Genomic DNA, 19,842 nt, shown 5'->3' with positions numbered 1-19,842 from the left:
TAAAGCCCTTCCATACATCTGAATACTCTACCTTCAGATATCTAAGAGTCGATCTCTCCGCTAAAGGCTCAAACCCTATCAAATTCCACACCATCTATCAACTAACAGTTGGAAAACTACAATTCTTTGAGGATTTAGCAGACCTAATAACTCAAAACTCCCTGAATGACACCACTGACTTTATACTTGGAGACCTAAACCTGCACTTGAACAATGCCAATGACACAACCATACAAGCTGCATCCACCCTCCTTGAAACAAAAGGTCTCACTAAACACTGCAAAAAGCAAACTCACAATAAAGGCTCTACCATTGACGCAATAAAAAATGCTTTTAAACCCAGATGCTGTACCGAATGACCTTAATAACTACAGACCTACAACTAACCTTCCTCTCCTTGCAAAAAAACTATTGAAAAATATCTACTCTCACAACTTAACAACCATTTGAAAATGTAACCTACATGACACCTTCCAATCTAGCTTCAGCAAAGGCCGCAGTACGAAAACTGCAATCCTGAACATCACTGATGACTTACACAGAGCTCTAGGCCATGGTTACGCTTGCCTCTTAATCCTCCTAGACTTATCAGTGGCCTACAGTCAACCACAACATTCTCCTAAATACCATCTCAAAGCATGCAGGCCTTAATGGTACTGTCCTTCAGTGGTTCTCCTCCTACCTGTATCAACGATCTCACCTAATCAAAATAGACAATTCCACCTCACCAGCAGTATTTGTCCCACAAGGAGTTTCCCAAGAATCAATCATGTCCCCTACTTTGTTCAAGCTCTTCATGGATCCGCTTACAGAGATCCTGAAACAGGCCAGAATTCCATACCATCTCAATGCAGGCGACACCCAACTCTACATCAAAATCTCATCACCTAAAGATAGCCAACACCTAAACAACATTCTCTTCTTAGTTCAATCCTGGCTGACCAACAACCACTTAAAGCTCAACCCCAGCAAAGCCAAACTCCTCCTCATCCAACCAAAAAGAAAGTCCTGTCCTATCCATAACTGGATTGGCAACCTAAATGCATTACATTGCAAAGTAACTATCTCCAACTCTGTAAAATCACTAAGGATTACATAGGAAAAAAATGTAAACATGAAAGACTATATTAATGCCTCAGCAAAGAGTGCCTTCTACAAGTTGAAACAATTAAAAAAAAAGTCGAACCATTCATCTCCATTGAAGACCTAAAGACTGTAGTGCAATCCCCAGTCCTCTCTAAGTTGGACTACGGTAACACAACGATCACTGGTTCTCCAAAGAACCACCTTATCATTATCAAATCCACACTCAACGCATTGGCCAGACTTCTCTCTTGGGAAAGACGTTATGATCACATCAGTCCCACATCTAAGAAACTACAATCAAATCAAAGCGAGAAGCATATTCAAAAAGCCTTGCATAATCCACAAAGTGCTCTACACTGAAATACCAAACTATCTCACAAACAATCAAAAGTTGGCCGAAAGAGGCCTCTGCGAAGCTCAAACACTCCAATCCTGACTCCGCCCAAATTTATAAAGTTAAATCACTAACCAGTTAATTCTCTGTAAATGCGCCTAGAACTTGGAATGCTCTGCCACAAGATCTACGTGACAATCAATCATTCGTACACTTAAGAAAAAACCTTAAATCATTTCTTCGCAATAAATACCTGAACCCAACCTCTTAAAATATTAGACTTGCACTGATGCACTTTCCTCCAACCATCAAACAGCCCGAACATCACTTCCTCTAGAAATATTTGTTCACATAACCCTCCATCACTACCACCAAACTATTTTAACCATCTACACCACCCTCTGTTATATTATTACCCGGCATGGCCACTATTTTACTTGTGTATTCCTTTTAAAGGCTCTGTATGAAAACATTATAAATCACTCTGATACCCTCGGGTCAAGGTTGCGCTATATAAAACTGAAAGAATAAATTAAATAAATAAACTCTGAAAGGCATCTCATACACAGTATTTGATGCAATGTGTGATCAATCAATCAATCAATCATGCATTTATAAAGCACAGCAAATTACCCGTGAGGGTCTCAAGGTGCTGGAGCTGTTGGCTGCTGGTTAGAGGTCTGATCAATCAAACATCCAGGTCTTTAGTTCCTTTCTGAATTGCTGGAATGATGGAGCGGTGCTGAGGTGCAGGAGGTGGTTGTTCCAAGCCTTGGCTGCCAGGTGTGCGAAAGGAGTGTCCTCCGCTGTTGGCTCTACAGATCTGTGGGGTGCTTGTGAGGCAGAGGGAGGCTGATCGAAGGTGTCTGGTCAGTTGGCAGAAGGTCAGGCATTTGGCGATGTATGCTGATCCTTCGTTGTACAGGGCCTTGTAGGCGTGGGTTAGCACCTTGAACCGGCATCTCTTCTGGATTGGGAGCGAGTGTAATCTCTTGGCATAGGGTGTGATGTGGGTCCTTCAGGGAGGGTCCACTATGAGTTTTGGGGATGAGTACTGTATTGCCTGGAGTCTTTTCAGGAGGCGTGCAGTGATTCCTATGTAGAATGTGTTCCTGTAGTCCAGTCTGCTGGTGATGAGGGGCTGTATGACGGTCCTTCTGGAATTGACCAAGAGTCACCTGATGATCTTGCGGAGCAAGCGAAGGGTGTGGAAGCAGGTGAATGAGACTGTGTTGACTTGTTTCTTCATGGATAGCTTGCTATCTAGGATGATGCCGAAGTTGTGGGCGTGGTTTGTCGTGGTGTGGGTGTGCTGAGCTCGGCCTGCCACCATGTGTTTTTCCATGGCGAGGTGTTGTTCTCTAAAGATGAGGACTTCCGTCTTTTCTGTGTTGAGTTTGAGACAGTTGTCCTTCATCAAGTGGTCGACGTTCTTCATGCATCTGTGGAAGTTAGATCTTGTGGAGGAGGGCCTTCAGAGAGTGAGAGGATGAGCTGTGTGTTGTCGGCATAGGAGATGATGTTGAGTCTGTGTGATCTGATGGTGAAGGCCAGGGGAGTCATGTAGGTGTTGAAGAGGGTTGTGCTGAGGGACTATCCTTGGGCAACTTCACAGATGATCTTTTTGGGCTCTGGGATGAACGGTGGGAGACGTATTCTTTGGGTTCTGCCAGTGAGGTACAAGGCGATCCATTTGAGGGTGTTTCTTGGATCCCAATATGGTGGAGTCTGTTGTTTAGGATGTGGTGGGAGACTGTGTCAAAAGTGACAAACAGGTACAGGAGGATGAGGACAGCATTTGAGGGTGTTTCCAGTCCTCAGGGAAGAAGGCTGCTGTAATGGAGGTGTTCAGGACCTTCCTGAGCTCGTTGCCGATTGTATTGCCTCCAAAGTTGAAGACGCAGTGGGGGCATGGATCTGTGGGTACTGCCAGAGTGCACGTAGTTCATGATTGAAATAGTGTCTTCCATGTAGAGGAGGTTCCACTGAGTGAGATGGTGTTCGGCATTTATGCTCATGGCTGTGAGCTGGTTGATACTGTCCATGGCGGAGGGTTGGTTTCTGAAGTTTTCGTAGATGTCCGAGATCTTTTGGGGAAAGAAGTCAGCATGGTTGTCGCGCAGTTCCTGGGAGTGAGTGATGTCGTTCTCTGCAGCTGGGGATTAGTGAACTCCTTCACGATACCAAAGAGTTCTTTTCTGTAGTTAGCATTGGCCTCTATGCAGACTGCCAAGGCTTGGTTCTTAGTTTCTTTTTGGGGGCGGTGGTACTGGTTGGGAGCAGTCCTGAAGGCGGTCCAGTCTTCCATTTTTTTTTCTGAGGTGCCACTTCCTTTCAAGTTGTCAGCAGATGTATTTGGTTGAAGGCAGTTCCTCGGTGAACCAGCTTGCCCTTTTGCTTGGTTCTTTGATCTTGGCTGTCTTGTTGGGACTAATGGGATTGGCGCATTCTGTCACCCACTGGGAGAAGTTCTTTGCTGCTTGTTCTGGGTTGCATGTGGAGTCTGGGAGGTGGGAGCAGAGTGTTGTTCCACTGGTCTTCTGATACCTTTTACCAGTCTTTTTGTGTGAATCTGGGGGGCGCGGTGCTGGAGTAGGTGGGTCCTGAGATGGTGAAGTTTACCCTGTGGTGGTCGGTCCAGGTAAGTTGTGTGGTGTGGTTGTACCTGACTCTATAGCTGGAGGTGAAGATGGGGTCGAGCGTGTGTCCTGTGATGTGGCTGGGGTCAGTGATGATCTGCCTGAGGCCAATGTTGCTTGGGCTCTCCAGGAGGACTGTGTTGTTGGCATCGCTGGGGTCGTCGAGGCGGAAGTTAAGGTCTACTAGGAAAACGTAGTGCTCAGAGTCGATTGCGATCAGGGTGATGAGATCCGGGATGGCGTTGCAGAAGCTGCGGCATGGTCCTGGTGTTCTGATGGTGAGAGTGCTTCTAATGGTGTTTCTTCCGTCTGTGTGGAATTGAAAGTTGAGATGCTCCATTACCGGTGTCTGGTCATCAGGGAATGTCGTGCAGTGGATGGTGCACTTGTAGATGATGGTGATTCCCCCTCTTTGTTTAATGATTCGGTCCTGGTGTGCTATCTTGTATCTTTTGGGGATGGTGATGTCTGAAGCGTAGGCGTGGTTTTTTCAGGTTTGTGTGAGGAAGATGGTGTTCGAGGAAAGGGAAGGGAAAGGATTGTGTCCTAGATCTCCATGGCCTGTTTGCCAAGAGAGCGTGCGAGAGCAGAGACATTGGAGTTGTGTTGCTGTGGTCTTGTTTGATGAAGCGGCTGCGGTCGCATTTGAGGAGCCTCTGGTGTCGTTGGTTGCTTCGGTGCTAAAGGTGGAGCTGCAGTGTCAGCAGGATGATGGTCCACTGTGGGTGAGCAGGGATGTGCGGCAGCAGAGGATGCTGTTGCATCCGGGGTCCAGGGATCGGAGGCCAGCAGCAGTTTATCTATTTTGGTTGAAGAGCCAGGCGTCCTGGTGCTGGGTGCGATCCCGGCATGGACGGGTGCAGATGGGCTTGTCTTTGGCAGGCTAGCATCGCAGCCGCCTACATAAATAGTCCTGGGAGGACGTCGCTGGCAGGCGGGAGTCAGTAGGGCAGGGAGCTGGAAACGGTTGGAAAAGGAACAGTAATGACGGAAACAAAATGGCAGGAAAAGCATATGGAGACAACAGAGTTAAACAAATATGGGCACTACATAGTGCACAAATAATCACAACAATGCAGGCACAACAAACTCAGACACAGTGCACAAGTAATGACAGCAAATTCAGGTACCAGAAAACAATCATCTGAACAGCAGTTTGAGGCACCAGGACTCGATGAGTGTGTCGGTGTTACAGTGCCTGTGAGCGATCAGGAGCGGCAGCAGGAAAGCGGTGCTCTTGATGCTGGAGTTGAGGACCAGATGGTTAAGTTCAGAAGACAATATAGTAAATGTTGTTTGTCTATTCCCTTTCTGGACTAGAATGCATGAGACAAATTGATACCAGTTCCATGAGAGGGTGCTAAGCAGTGATTCCAATTCATTGTTCCCGCTGTGTTCTCGGGAGTGGCTTAATGTGACACAACCTATCCCCCGTTTTCAATGTGTGCCATTTCTGTGAATAAAACAAACAGATATTTGTGCCAATCTAATATTAGATTGAGGTGATGTCCTCTTGAATGTTTAAGGAGAAGCTGAATGTTTCTTCTTCCTTCGTTTATTTACCTTGACCACACAGCTGATATGAAGGACGGCATGATTACTGCATCCCTTTCAATTCTGATTGTGCCAGTAATGACAGGTATAGGCCCCATAGGAATTGTAAGATACTTTTTAAAAAACTGTGGATCTATTTGCTTTCACCTGACAGCAGCTAAATTCTCCAAGTGCAATTTTAGGGAAAACTGGGGGATTCAAACTTGGAAATACAGATCCCCACAGTAAATCCTCATTTCTAGGGCACCTTCTGGGTCCCACTTGTAATGCTCCAATGACTCCAACTCCTGAGTGTTACTAGTACCCCCGGTCTAGGTATGTTTTGGGGATAGAGTTACAGGGAGAATACCATATAAAGGAGCCCCAGCTGTTTCACACTTCCTCACATTGGTATTCACTTCCCTGTCAATCAAACGAGCCGACATTCAGTCATCTCAAACGCATTGGCCAACTGGACTTGAAGGGACAGGAGCGGTGTGTGGGGCATTGTGCTCCAACCGTGCACACTGCCATAACTATGGCAGACACAGCACAGTGGCAAAACAAGACCAAAACATTTTGGAAAGGTAACTTGAGCAAGTTTCTGCACATAAATGGTGTTTCAATGGCTCTTTTCTGAATGCTTTTCTTCGGAGAGTATGCGTGTGTAGGGCAGCTGAGGACAAGAGGAAGCAGTCTGCTGGAAATGAGTAATGCACGAACACAGTGACTCATCAGCACACTGCTCGCTCGGAGCACTGGCCGCTCCTTCAGCATTAGAATAGCTGAAACTAAAGAGGAAGTCTATTAAGAGAAACTTTCTCCAGATTGAACAAGGTGTCCATTTGCATAAAGGACGCACATTAAAGAGCTGCACGTTATCCGTGCTAGTTCTCAAAAAGAATCAAATATTTTTTTCTTTAAAAAAATCCAAATATCGTGATTAAAGCAAAATCTGTATGGTATGTTAGTAATATTCTAGGATAAATAAGTTCCCAGCAATATCATATATCTAAGGCATTCTTGAGCTATTCTATACCTTTGCACTGTCCTAGTTTGCTTAGGGCACACGTCTTGCACAGTCCCATAAAGCCATTGTAAAATGACCATAATTATGAGAATTCTAAAATCACATTGGAAGTAATTGCCCCACATTTGCATTCAGAGATATGTCCCAACCCCATATTGGAGCCAGTATGATTCTGCTTGTTTGACAAATTTCCAAAACCTGGAAAAACAGAACGCAGAAAGTAATCCCACCCATTGGTGAATGCCCTCGGGTGAATTCCAGTCGCTGTTTTTTGCTCAGCATGTCCCGAAAGGACAATTAACTTCAATCACCCTTGGCCCTCCTCCAGTGGAAACACTCCAGCCAGCAGTGCCAGGCAATGTCTCCTCCCAAAGACAACACGAGTAAGCCCCGAACAGGGCTCCTGGGAAGGGGGCCCACGGAAGCTCGGGCACAAATGTACAGGAAGCACTGGGAACGGAGTGTGCGTGACCTAAAATAGTACATGCAGTGCTTGACAAAATATTGTACCCATCTTTCCTTGGTGAACTTTGAACACTTGTGTTATAGGGGCTGATTGGTATGGTATATGAGCAGACTTCCTATGTGAAAACGAACCCAGTAGTCAGACCGGCAAGCCCGCTGGCATTCTGGAGGCAGGATGAACGCGCCCATAATTTACAAAAAAACATGCGATAAGTAAGTGCCTTAGTAAATATTCCTGGCCTTAAACTTGTAATCGCTCGCTACAGGGTGAAATGAGGTGTGTGTGTGTGGGGGGGAGGGGGGGAGGGAGTATTAACTGACTCGTTAACGTTCCCTTAATGGCAAACACATTTACAGTGTATCATTTTATTTTTTAATACTTAACTCTAGGAAGCAGTGACCCTATTTATGGGTGCAGTGTATCAATCATTTACAGTATTGCTCTCAACATGTTGACACTTAGACGCTTGAATATAAGATTACTTATTTATTGCTGAGGCATTCGTTTTCTGTAAAGTGCTCCACTGCCCATGTGGCTAGACTCCTGCTCTAGAAATATGAAAAATAAATAACATCTTCACAGCAGAATAAAGGCAGCAAAGGGAGAATGGGGCACGGCGTGTGCAGTTTAACAAATATGCAGGATGCCTGCAAATATGGGAAACATCCTTTACACTGCATTCACAGCAACGACAAGCCTTTACAACACAGTCACTACCCCGCCAGCGATGTTACCACACGTTACTTTCCATGCGAGTTGTTAGAAAGTCACCCTTTTTGGCTTGGTCACCCCCATTTTTTGGTGCTGAATGGAACTGGTGGTAGCTGACTCTGACTGTGCCCTGGGCTCTGTTAGTAAGGCCCAGGGCCAGTGCTATGTTAAACACAAACACATACATTGAGGTACACTTATAATTGGCATGCCCTACCCTATAAGTCCCTAGTATATAATAAGGTATTACTGTTTACAGGCCAGCAGCCTTGGTTACACTTGCATGTGTGCACTGCTGAGAGCCTGAGGTTATTTTAAAAGCAGCCCTGTGTTGCAGCACTGCTTTTAAAAGTAATATCAACTGTTCCAGGGGTGGGGGGTCCTTTAATTATGAGCAGGGGCTTTATAAAAGAGGTTTTATAAACCCTGATGAAGAAGAAATTGCACATTTCTTTTCCCCCCTTGAAGGTAGTTGGCCTCATAGGCTAACAGGCAATCGGTTACGAACTTATAACTATTGCTAGGAGGGTGTAAAAATATAATTCAGAGACTGAACACAATAGTATTGATAAATCCAGTAACATAGCATTGCTGAACTTATCATAACTTGTATAGACAAGAAGTTATAAGACAAAATCCAGCCTCTAGCACACTTTCCTGATTAATCAGCCCTGAGGGAATTAGCCAGGCTGCCTTGATTAGGTGATAAGTGGCCTTGCCAGGCAGAGGCTATCTGATGGAGAAAGCTCTGTGGGGCAAAAGAATGCCAGAGCAGGGGGCTGGACTATAAAGCACCAGCTTCAAAGGAAGAACAGGTGAAGCAAGCCTGCCAGCCAGGGCCACCCGCTCTCCCTGCCACATGTGAGTGGGGGAGTTTATGAAAATAGGCCATACTCTGAGTTTGGTTTGGTTAGTTCTTGCGGCTCTGCTGAAATTCCAGCCATGATGGATTTTGAGAGAATAATGCTTTATGGACAAGGCTATGCAAAACTTTGGAGGAAGTTGTCATGCTTTGGGGTGTTGCTCTACACCTCATTAGACAGAGGTGCTCCCCTGCATGTTGCCAGAGAACACTGGATAAATATGTTAGAGGTGCAGAGTCTCTCAATTCTGCTGCCTGAAACTTCAGGTGATGAGCAAGAGACTAATTTAAAGAGACCCTATCAAAACAGTGCAGTGTTGGTGGCCTTGTTGCTGGTTGTAGGGGCCTGCCTACCACTGTTGCGTGGACTGGAGTTGGACTAGTAATTTATACTGTTCCAAATTCCAGTGCCCTTAAAGCAAGTTGCTGTAACAACTTGCGTGTTAAAGTAACGCGTAGTAATGTCACAGTGAGGTAGTGACTGCGTTGTAGAGGCATGTAGGGTAAATGCATGCGGGGTTCTGTTATTCTATCCAGCAAATAAATGTGATATATGTGATTGTATTGCAGGAGATAGACAAAAGGTATTTTTTTCACTGAAACCTAATGAATTAAATTTACTCATTAACATTGTTACACACTTTCAGTGGGACTTCTTTATTCTGTCATAGATCGTAGGCATGGCATCCTTTACTATGACATAATGTGTAATAAAATAATATGTTAAGTTTATTAATACTGTTATGTTATGCTAATTTGGTTCGTCTAGTGCATGCAAGCAAATGATTCCTTAGGGCCGAACTGGGAATCCAAAGCAGTCCTGGCAAATTTTGTCAGACCCGCCCTCATACGGTGCATAATGATGTAGCACAGCAAGTCAGCCTGACCACTACAGGGAGATAAGGGAGGGTTTTCCCCCCAAGAAAGATTGGGAAATAATGGCAAAAATGATACATTCTACAACACAGTTTACAATATATATTCAATTGTATTTAGTTTTTAAAGCATTGCAAATGATGACCCTACATTGTACTAGAATATGACAATCTTTATTGGGGCTCTTCAAAGATTCCCTCACTATCACCCTCCAATAGTGCCTCTCATCTCTCCATAGCCCCTCTCTTACATGTGTTTCATAGCACATCTCATACAAGTGTAGGGTATCGGAGCATTTTACACCACAAATACATACAGAGACAAAGAATTGTATATGTGTAAATCAGTGTATATAACATTTTACATAAGACAAAGGGGACTACAAGGTGTAGGTTTCACATGTCATCATTCTGGTAGGCTTGTTTTTTAAGAGTGCTTGGGACGGGAAAGCACACACTCAGGATTCGGAATGTAACACAGTGGTTAGGGTTGACTAATAAGAATGCATTTATACCAAATAAAACCTTTTTGGTAAAATTAGGATAACGAAAAACTGGGACAAAAAACTTAACTTTCTCCCCTAGAATTCGATTGTAATTTATGAACTGCACAGTATCAAAAGGATCTCTGTGACAAAAGCAGTAACCCACTGAGCTATATATAAAATACTGTTCTGTGATCTGCATAGTATTAGCTCTTTGCAGCAGGCATATTAACCCTCTGCCCTACCTTAGATGAGTTAAAACTGCCACTAGACAAAACTCTGATCTGTCTCCAGCGGGTACATTAATCACAAGAGTTATCTTGTCTCTTTTATTGTTGCCTGGAAACTGTTGAATATACAAGGACCTCTGCAGTGCTTTTAAAATTGCTGCACTGCTACAAAACCAGCCCCAAGACGCAAAGGTGACCCCTCAACTTTCCACCTTCCAGCCTCCCGTAGAAACGCCCGATGTCTGGGACAACCAATACAGCCTTGGATTATTTTTGCTGTAGATTGACACAACCAACTATAGCGCGAAGGAAGGAAAAATATACCAAAAGAAGCAACATTTATGGACAAGGACTACAAAGGGACCTGAAAAAACCACTGAGGGCCCGATTTACAAAGGTAAACTGAGACGAAAGTCTAACTTTACAATTTTCAGTATTCACAAAGGGCATTTACAAGTAGTAAAGTTAGACTTTTGTCTCAGTTTAAATTAAGTTTTGGTCTTAAGTTTAACTAAGACTAAAAGTTTAGTCTCAGTTCAATTTAAGACCAAAACTTAAGTGAAGCTGAGAAAAAGTCTAATTTTACTACTCGTAAATGCCATTTGTAAATACCGAAACTTGTAAACTTAGACTTTCGGCTCAGTTTTCCTTTGTGAATTGGGCCCTGAGTTTTTTGTTTGAAAAGCCAGGTGTTACAAATCATGAAAAATTCAGCAGGCAAATCACAGTTTTAGCAAAAGTCAAGAAAAAGAAGTGGATAGAGAACTGTTGGCATTCAGGGTTATACAATATTCATCCCTTCTCCGGCATTTTGGGGGCAGGCAGGAAGCTGGCAGGGCTGTGGGAGCCCTGGGCCTCACTCAGCACCAAATGAGCGAGCAGCTGTGGCGTGCCAAAGCCAGCCATTAAAAAACAAAAACAAAGCCGTTCCTGCAAGGGCTCCCCCTGCCGCCCTCAACAAAAGCATTTGTCTGGGGTGTCCCTTGCTGAGCACTGGGGCACCCTTAAATCTAAAATAAATTCCAGCTCCCGCACAGCCCCATAGGCCTGCTTGCAGGAAGGCAGCAGGGCTGCGGGGACCCTGAGGCTCCCTCTGTGACCAGGATGAGACCAGGTCACCCAGAAAAATAAAAACAAAGTGGACCAAAGTGAATAATAAATGAGTGGTCATAGCCGCTGATTTATGGTTCACTGCTCCTTAACGGAGCTCCCCATAATGCCCAGCCATGGCTTTTTAAGATATTTATTTTTTGGTGATGTCCCTTAAAGGGACTGGGCCACCACCATTTTTTAGGTCTCGCCTGACCCAGCGCATGCGCTGGTCTGGTGACACTTTTTGAGAGGGCTCCAAAAAGTGCTACCAGGCAAGCTTAGAGCTACAGTGCATGTGAGCGGGCGCGCGCGCCGCACTTTTCCGAGATTACTTTCACTTTCGCGGCGCTTTGATGTTTGATTGCGATCACTTGTGCGGCCGCTTGTTTCTTTCTCTCTCCTAATATCTCCCCTACCATTGTTATCTCACTTCTCCCCAAACTGATACTTCTTCTGCCTTCTCTGCTATTTTTCAGCTCTCTACCTCCAGTTCCCCTCTCCCTGTTACACTTTAGCACTTCTCCCCAACACTCATTCACTTACTGCTAATCTATTATGAGCTTGTTCTCTATGCCACTCACAATTCTTTACATTCTTTCTCGCTGTCCCCCTACCCTTCCACTTATTTCTTCTCGCCACCCCTTGCCCTTCCCCTGTGTCCCCTTTCTCACATTCTTATGTCATTCTCTCCCGGCCTTTCCTAAAATCATTTACCAAGTTCTCTTTCAGCCATATTGTTTATTTCACCACTGATTTTTCTCTTAATGTCTCACCCCCCTGGCCTAGCCGCATCACTCTCTTGCTTGCCCCCACTCATTTGAAATCTTAGACCTGCATCCCACCTGCCTAAACACCTCTCGGGCTCCCTACATAGTCAGTATCTCAAATGCTATGCATGTCATTCTCACCTTCAGGCTGTCTTTGTCTGCCTTTCCCTGAAATGCTCTTTTCAGTCATTCCTTCACTATTCTTTATTTCTCCGCATATATCTCTTCTCTGTATTTCTCTGCCTGTGTCTTTGATTCTCATCTTCCCGTTTTTAGGGCTCCCATCTCTTTTTATATATCGCCCTCTTATTTTACTTCTACTTCTACTTCTCTCTTTTCCTTTGCTCTCCTACCTTTTCCCCTTCTGCTCAGAATTGGTAAGAGTACTTAGCTCAAAATTCTAGAATTCTCTTTCATACCAAAGATGCCTCGCACTATGGGTGCAGAACCCACTTTCTTTGAGAATTTCTGGTGTACTGCAATGCCATGAAGGCTCAGATAGAGTACGCAGCCTGAAATCAGAATTATTCAAAGGCCCATTAGGCAACAAAATCTTAAGTGGAACAGACAAAAATTGGGATGAATAGGAAAATGATCTACGTCAGATTCATAAGGAATTCTGATAGCATCTCCAGGGAAAGTAGAAAAACAAACTAAATAAATTAATAGTGTCTCTAATAGATCAGGAAAAGTTTCTCAACAATTGGATAGAGACCTGTGAGGAAAATGAAAAGTCTCTGCCTCACTTCCAAAACCATACACATTTTACACACAGGTAATAAGCTGAAACTACAAATATAGCATGACATGACTAATGATAATAGATATTGAGCAAATAAGAATGATGATCGTCACAACAAGAACTGCTAACCCATTTCTAAGTCAGATGAATTCTTCCATTAGCTTACACAGCAACAGCACACTCGAGAGATTTACAACACAATATAAAACATTTTCAAACAAAGACTCATACACCAGGGTACGAACGAGTGTCCTGCACAATGTTACATTAGGTACATGAAGAAAGGCTCATTCACAATACATGCTCTCTGAAGAAAATAGCCAATTTCATCACTGCGTTTCTGTGCTTTGTGAAAATAGTGGGGAGAGAAGTCATGAAGGGGGACATTAATTGGGAGGGGCAATGAGCATGAGGAAGATGAACAGAACACCAAACACCATCCATTTGAATAAAATGGTGCTTCTGTAAAAATTTGGCATAACTAAACTATATTAACATACACACTTCTAAACCGCTACGTAAAATTGTTTCAAGTGCAACATTAATAATTCATTGGGAACAACTATATTAATTATAGAAATCATTATTAGTAAAAAATAATTTGTCACCCAAAATTGCACATTTAAAAAGAACTTTAAAACTCCCATCTAGTGATACTCCTCTTGATACATCCTTCCCATCATGAGATCTCATTTATCCTATTTTTCCAAGCCCATCATGCCCTCCTCTCCTGATCTATCCTGTTATGCGGTCTGCCATGCTTGGATCTGCCCAGACCATTCTCAGCTATTACATGTTCTTTTGTTGCTCTATTGTTTTGCATCTTCTTTGGCCTCTAATACCTGCTTGTTCCAATTCTCACTCCACGATGTGTGTTCTCCCTACTTCTGTGCCCTCTTTAGTCCCACACTACACCATTACATGCTCTCTGATTCAGAAATCGTATGTCCTACTACTCCCCACCCTGTGCTCCCCCATCATGCATTCTCCTATCCTGTGCTGTCCCTTCTAGTGCTATATCCCCTCATGTGCCATTCACATTCAATGCTTCATATGTGTGTGTTTTTCTATCCTATGGTTTGCCCAACTTATGCTTTTCCTACCACTGTGATACTCCATCATGCATTTTCCATTTCTATACTCCCTATTTCAATTCCCTGCATACTGCCCCTTCTATCCTGTGTCAACATAATGTGCCCTCTCTTTCTGTGCTCTGTGATCCTATGTTCTCCATAATGTGCTCTTTGTGGTCGGTTGCATCCTGTGCTCCCGCATTCTATGCACCCAATCCTGTGACTTTCCAATGTGTTCTCTTACTTGATGTGGTTCAACCATTCTGCGCTCTTTTCCGTCTAGCCCTCTTCCATGTAGTGCTCCATCATGCTTTACTCTCTCATCTTCAGCTCAATTTTCACATGCCCTGAACTGTCCTGTCCTCTATCTCATTTTTCTCTCCTTAATCCATCTCACTTTCATCCTGTGCTATCTTATAGCTTGCTCTTTCTTATCCACTGCTCACATCCATCCTCTGTACTCTCACCCTGTGCTTCATCACCCTAAGCTCTCTCATTCAATGGCTGCATTTTCTCATTTTATGCTACCAACAATGTGATGTTCGTCTGTGTGCTCCCCTTCCCTGTGTCATATTGTTCCTGTTTTTATTCATCTTGTTTACTCCGCAATGCCACATGTGCTTTTTGTATTCCCATTCTCCTATTATTGCATCCTATGCTGTCACTATTTTTAGTTGTTAGGTCCCTCATTCCATGCTCTCTCTTCACTGTTTTGGTAGATTCCTGCTTGCCCATCCTGTCCTCTCTGATCACTGCATGAACCCTCCCGTAATATACTATTTCTCATCATCCAAATCCATGCCCCATGCACGCACCCTTCTGTGCCATTTCCCAACTTATATTCTCTTACATCTTTCTCTCTCCAAACTACAACTTTTGTTCTCTCCCATTCTCTGCTTCTCTCTTCCTATGCTCACCTATTTGGTCTTTTTCCCATCCTTCACTTAAGCAATATATATTTTTGCTCTAGCATTGTGTTTTTTTGTCTACACAGTCTCTTTCCTATACTGTTCTTGCCATATTTTATGTGTTTCTCCACTCTGTGCCACATGTCATTCTGTGTCCTCTTCCATGTTGTTCTCTCATATTCTGTGTGTTGCTATCGTCTTTACTCTTCATTCCTTTTACCAGTGCCCTGGCCAAGGCCAGACCAATTGGTTTTATCAATGCTTGTTTTAACTGTTTTTGCTGCATGCCCCACTACTGGCAGGTGGCCATCTACAAAATGTTTAGTGACCATTCCAAGATGGGCACCTGCATGCGCATTGGCGCACTCATTCACAGCAAGTATCTCCAATTGGGTTGGTTTTATTTTAACAAATCCCTTTCTAAGAGGGCAACCAAGGATGCACGCTTCCATGGTGGACAACTCCTAATGTTGATGCTTGATCCCCCAATAATAGGCCTCACTGGTATATTTCTACATATGAACATTACCGGGAGGCTTTCTATTTGTTAACACAGTCAGGATAATTGGACAATAATTAGGTGATTTCAATCCATGGTCATAAATCCATGTGATCCAGTCGAATGACCAGTTATCCGCAGTTAGTGCCTTCTGTTTTTGGCAACATTTTCATTTAAAACGTAAAAACATTGGGGCAGATTTATGACGTCTGGCGCATCTCTGCTAATCAGCAGAGATGCGCCAGAAGAGTTGCGACGCATCTGCCCACCCGTGCGCCACCATTGATGCGCCGCATTTACAATGCGGCGCACCGTGGCACTCGGATGGGCAGGTGCATGACGCATCTCCTGTCGGAAAGGCGGCGCATTGCTGGAGTTGCGTCGCAAGCGCGACGCAGCTCCAGCAAGGCTCGGGGTGCCCTATCCCTTACATGCTACTTCAATCCTTACGCCTGCTTCAAGCAGGCGCAGGGTTTTGACGCAGCATGGCCTTAAAAGTGACTGAGTGAAATCTTGTAGATTTCACTCAGCCACTTTTAGGAGGCGTTCCTGCGCCGGAACGCCCCCCCCTGCTCCAGAACGCCTACATGTGGCGCAGGGTTTTACAACGTGACGCATCTGCCAGATGCGTCACGTTGTAAATACCCTGCAGCATGGCGCCGGATTTGCGCCGCCGCTGCGTCACAAAAGTGACACCACGGCGGCGTAAATGAGGCGCAAGGGGCTCATAAATCTGCCCCATTATATCTTTGGTTCCCCTTATTGGAATGTTGTTGTTTTGGTAGCATTTAGTGTAATAAAAGTTATCCTAGTTTTTTAGGTTGAGCCTTGAGTCAGCGTGCATGCGCAGCTCTGCGAGACTAGTTGTTGTCGAGTAGGGAATGGAAGTACCTCCCACTCTCCGCCCATATTTACCATTGGCTTGTGTCATTGTCCTTCCTAAATGCTGACTTTTGATTAGTAAATATTCGTGTTAGTCCCTCCTTAGTACCGCCTGGTCTTCATTTGTCATCACCCATGGCTACTGGCCCTTTTACTTCAGTTGTTACTCTGTACCTGTTATTTATTCGCATGTATGCGAGTTTGAGCTATTGGCATTGGAAATGACAATGCCTTTAATTTTTGTTTTGGCTTTTAAAACATCATTAAAGCACATTGTCATTTACAATGCCAATAGCTTAAACTTGTTATTTATGTGTGCATGTGGCTTAACGGCTAGAGCGGCCGATTTTGAAGCTGGGGAACCAGGTTCGAGTCCGGTGGGAGGTCCAAACATCCTGTGATTCTGTCCAAATTACTTTATCTCCCCCTGCCGAAAAAAAATAATATGTGTATGTGTCAGGCTGCAATGCAACTAGGGCTCATGTAAAAGCGCTTTAATACCTTCTGGTCGAGTTTGTGCCATATAAAACTGCAAAAAAAAAACTGCAAAAAAAAGAGCTCAATGGCCATCTTTCCATCTTTCAAAATTGGGGAATGATCGAAATTAGCACAAATCCGCCACCAAAATGACCTGCTACTATGGATCCGTGTTCTTTTACCTCAGAGGCAGCACTCCTCTTAGAAAAGGGCACTAACGCAGAACGAAGATAGGAAAGGTTAGAACCTGCAGCTATTCACTGGGGAGAATTTTACAGTTTTTGAGGTAGTAGAAGCATTTTTGTCATGCACTCACTATCCACCAAGTATTGTGTTATTTTCCACATTTACATTTTTCTTTACGAGACCTAGTATTTTAATAAGCACTTCATTATCTTTCATTTACATCTTATTGCTAAACGATATCCTAGTTCTCCCCAGAAGAGCACACTGAAATGTGCAAAAAGCTACAGCCCACCTTGGAGTGCCAAACCCTAATGCAGTCAGGCTATGCTGCAATTCAAATATGATGTGCAGCATTGCTCATTTATTAGTGTTGCATATGCTTCTTACAGTTTCAGGCTCTAAAGCATATTTTAAAATTCTCTCAGTAGGGGAGTCTGATGCTGGCTAACAAGAGGCCCAGGGATGCCACATTTCTAGGATTTCCACTATGTGAATCATTCTGTTTTAGGATTTACTGTAAATGTATCTCATGTGAATAGCCTGAAACTCCAGCATGGCTCTGCCTTCTGCGGACCAGCGGTGGACAGTCCCGGTGAGGTCGTGCACCTTCTCTTTATCATGTTTTTATAACTTCCAAGAGTGAGGCTTTTCGATCATGAAAACCTTGGAAAAGTGACTGCAGATTTTTTTTAGAACCCATCCTAGACAGTCTAAATTGAAACTGTTGAAGCGGAAGCTTCTTAATGTGTGTGAAGCATGTCCTACATTTGATTACACCTCCACTGACTGCACACTCTGAGATTATGACCACTCGCTGCACTCAGCACAGCGAGGGGCCCTTGGGAACACTGAAATAACAATCTGGGCATTATCCATCCCGCTTAATCTAGCTGAAATCAGGATTAGAAAAAATACATGAGACATCACAATAATCTAAATGCTTCAATCAGGAGAGCTGGCAGTCTCCCTCACTATAAAGGTTAAAAAGCATTGGCATAGCAAATAGGTCTCGCTTTTAGGACCTTATAAATATTTAGTTATGCAGCACAATATCCTTGGTGCAACAACATCAACCGTTGCATGGCGATACACTTATAAGGTCCCAAAGGCGAGACCTATTGGCTATGCCAATGCTTGTTTAATGTTCTGGGAGGGCTACAGGATGTTCTGCAGCCACTCCAGGAACTTTAGAAATAAAATAAAAGTCTCCTGGGTCATTTAAACCATGACTCCATCAACATTTACCACGTTGTTTTGAGGCATTCTTCTATGCTGGAGCTTTTACTCTACAGTGAGTACTGCAGTGTTCTTTAAGATACAGTAAAATGACTGATTTATGTGTTCTAAAGGTGTGTAAAAATTTCCTTTTGTCGTTGTTTTTGTGACTATAAATTCTGGGCTAAAAAATATTAAAAGAAAGATTCAGGGACATTTTATTTATTAAAAACAACATGTCTTTAACAATTTATTTTCACCATGCACTGCTAATTACCCCACATATTACATCACTCATAACATGTTCTATGACATCATTGATAACATCACTGCAGTATTTGAAATGACATCAATGATGACAAGACTGCATGACGGGGACGCTAATTATAGTTACCTTCGAGAGCAATTTATAGTTATTAGAGATAACTATAACTGGTGAATTTCAGTATTTTTGTAGAGGAAAAAGTCCTCTCGTCATTGAAATCTCACCTTAACCTTTGTTTTTTTCAGTGAATAAATATATTTATATATGGATGGTATTCAACCAATCCAAAGCTTTAATACTGTGCCTGGAGTGGAAAAAGGCTTTTGTCATTTTATAGCTCAGCATGCATGGCACTAGATAATCCTATGCTTAAAAACCTTTCTGTGTAAAAGGCAAAATACTTTGTCTCTTTCTAGCTCGGTGTCGATGGCACTGTGATAATCCCATGCTTGAAAACTTTGCTAGTAAAGCAGACATTTGAGGCAAGTAGATCTTAAAGTGTTGCTGGTGTTGTAGGGAAATCACCCGTACAGTCACTCACTTACATAGACACTCAGGGGCATATTTACAAGCGCTGTGTGACACCAGAATATCACTTTATGTGATATTCCAGTGGCGCATAGGACTTAGCCATATCTGGAAGGCCACATAAAGCCACCCTGCATGGCTTTTCATGGCCGTGTAGATATGGAGTAAGGCAAAACTGTGCAAATCACCTTATTTGCCTGACTGCATCATAGAGGCATTCCATGGGTGTTGCTGAGCGTGTTCCCATGCAACACCCATGGACTTTGACGCTGCCCCAGATTTACAATATCTCATTAATCTGGGGAAGCCAAAACGAGGAGAAATGTTCACATTTCTCCTTGTTTTTAACTATTTAGATGTGTGCGACCCGTCACTCGCCCATACACCCTCACTCACCCATACAGCCACTCACACACCCACTCACTCACCAATACAGCCAGTCACATAGCCACTCCCTATACATTTACTCACACACCCACTTATTCACCCATACAGGTACTCACACACACTTATTCGCTAATAAAGTCACTTACACTCCCATTCATGCACCTGTACAGCTACTCAGACATCCACTAACACAGAGATATACACAGTCATACAGCCACTCGCATAGTATATGTTAAAATAGTATCACTTATTAGTCGTACACAAAGTACAGGAATTTAACTTTTGTTGTACCTTTGTATATATGTTTAACACTAAAAAACTTTTAGAAAACACTCACAATCAGTTGATGATGTCATCAGGGAAATCATGAGTGATGCCATTTGAGATTTTATGAGTGATGTCATGAGTGATGTAATATAAGAGGTTATAAACAGTGCATTGCGGAGGTTACAATTTATAGTTATCTCAGATAACTGTAACTGCTGAATTTTACTGGTTTTGTATGAGTGAAATCTGAGTCTAACTATAATTTCCCCTTCAGTGAATTTCTACAGTTTTTTAATGTTAGGT

The sequence above is a fragment of the Triturus cristatus genome, chromosome 2_1 (genome assembly GCF_964204655.1).
Source record: "Triturus cristatus chromosome 2_1, aTriCri1.1, whole genome shotgun sequence".
Taxonomy (NCBI): Eukaryota; Metazoa; Chordata; class Amphibia; order Caudata; family Salamandridae; genus Triturus; species Triturus cristatus.
The sequence above is the reverse complement of the archived record's forward strand: the minus strand, read 5'-3'. Positions refer to the sequence as shown.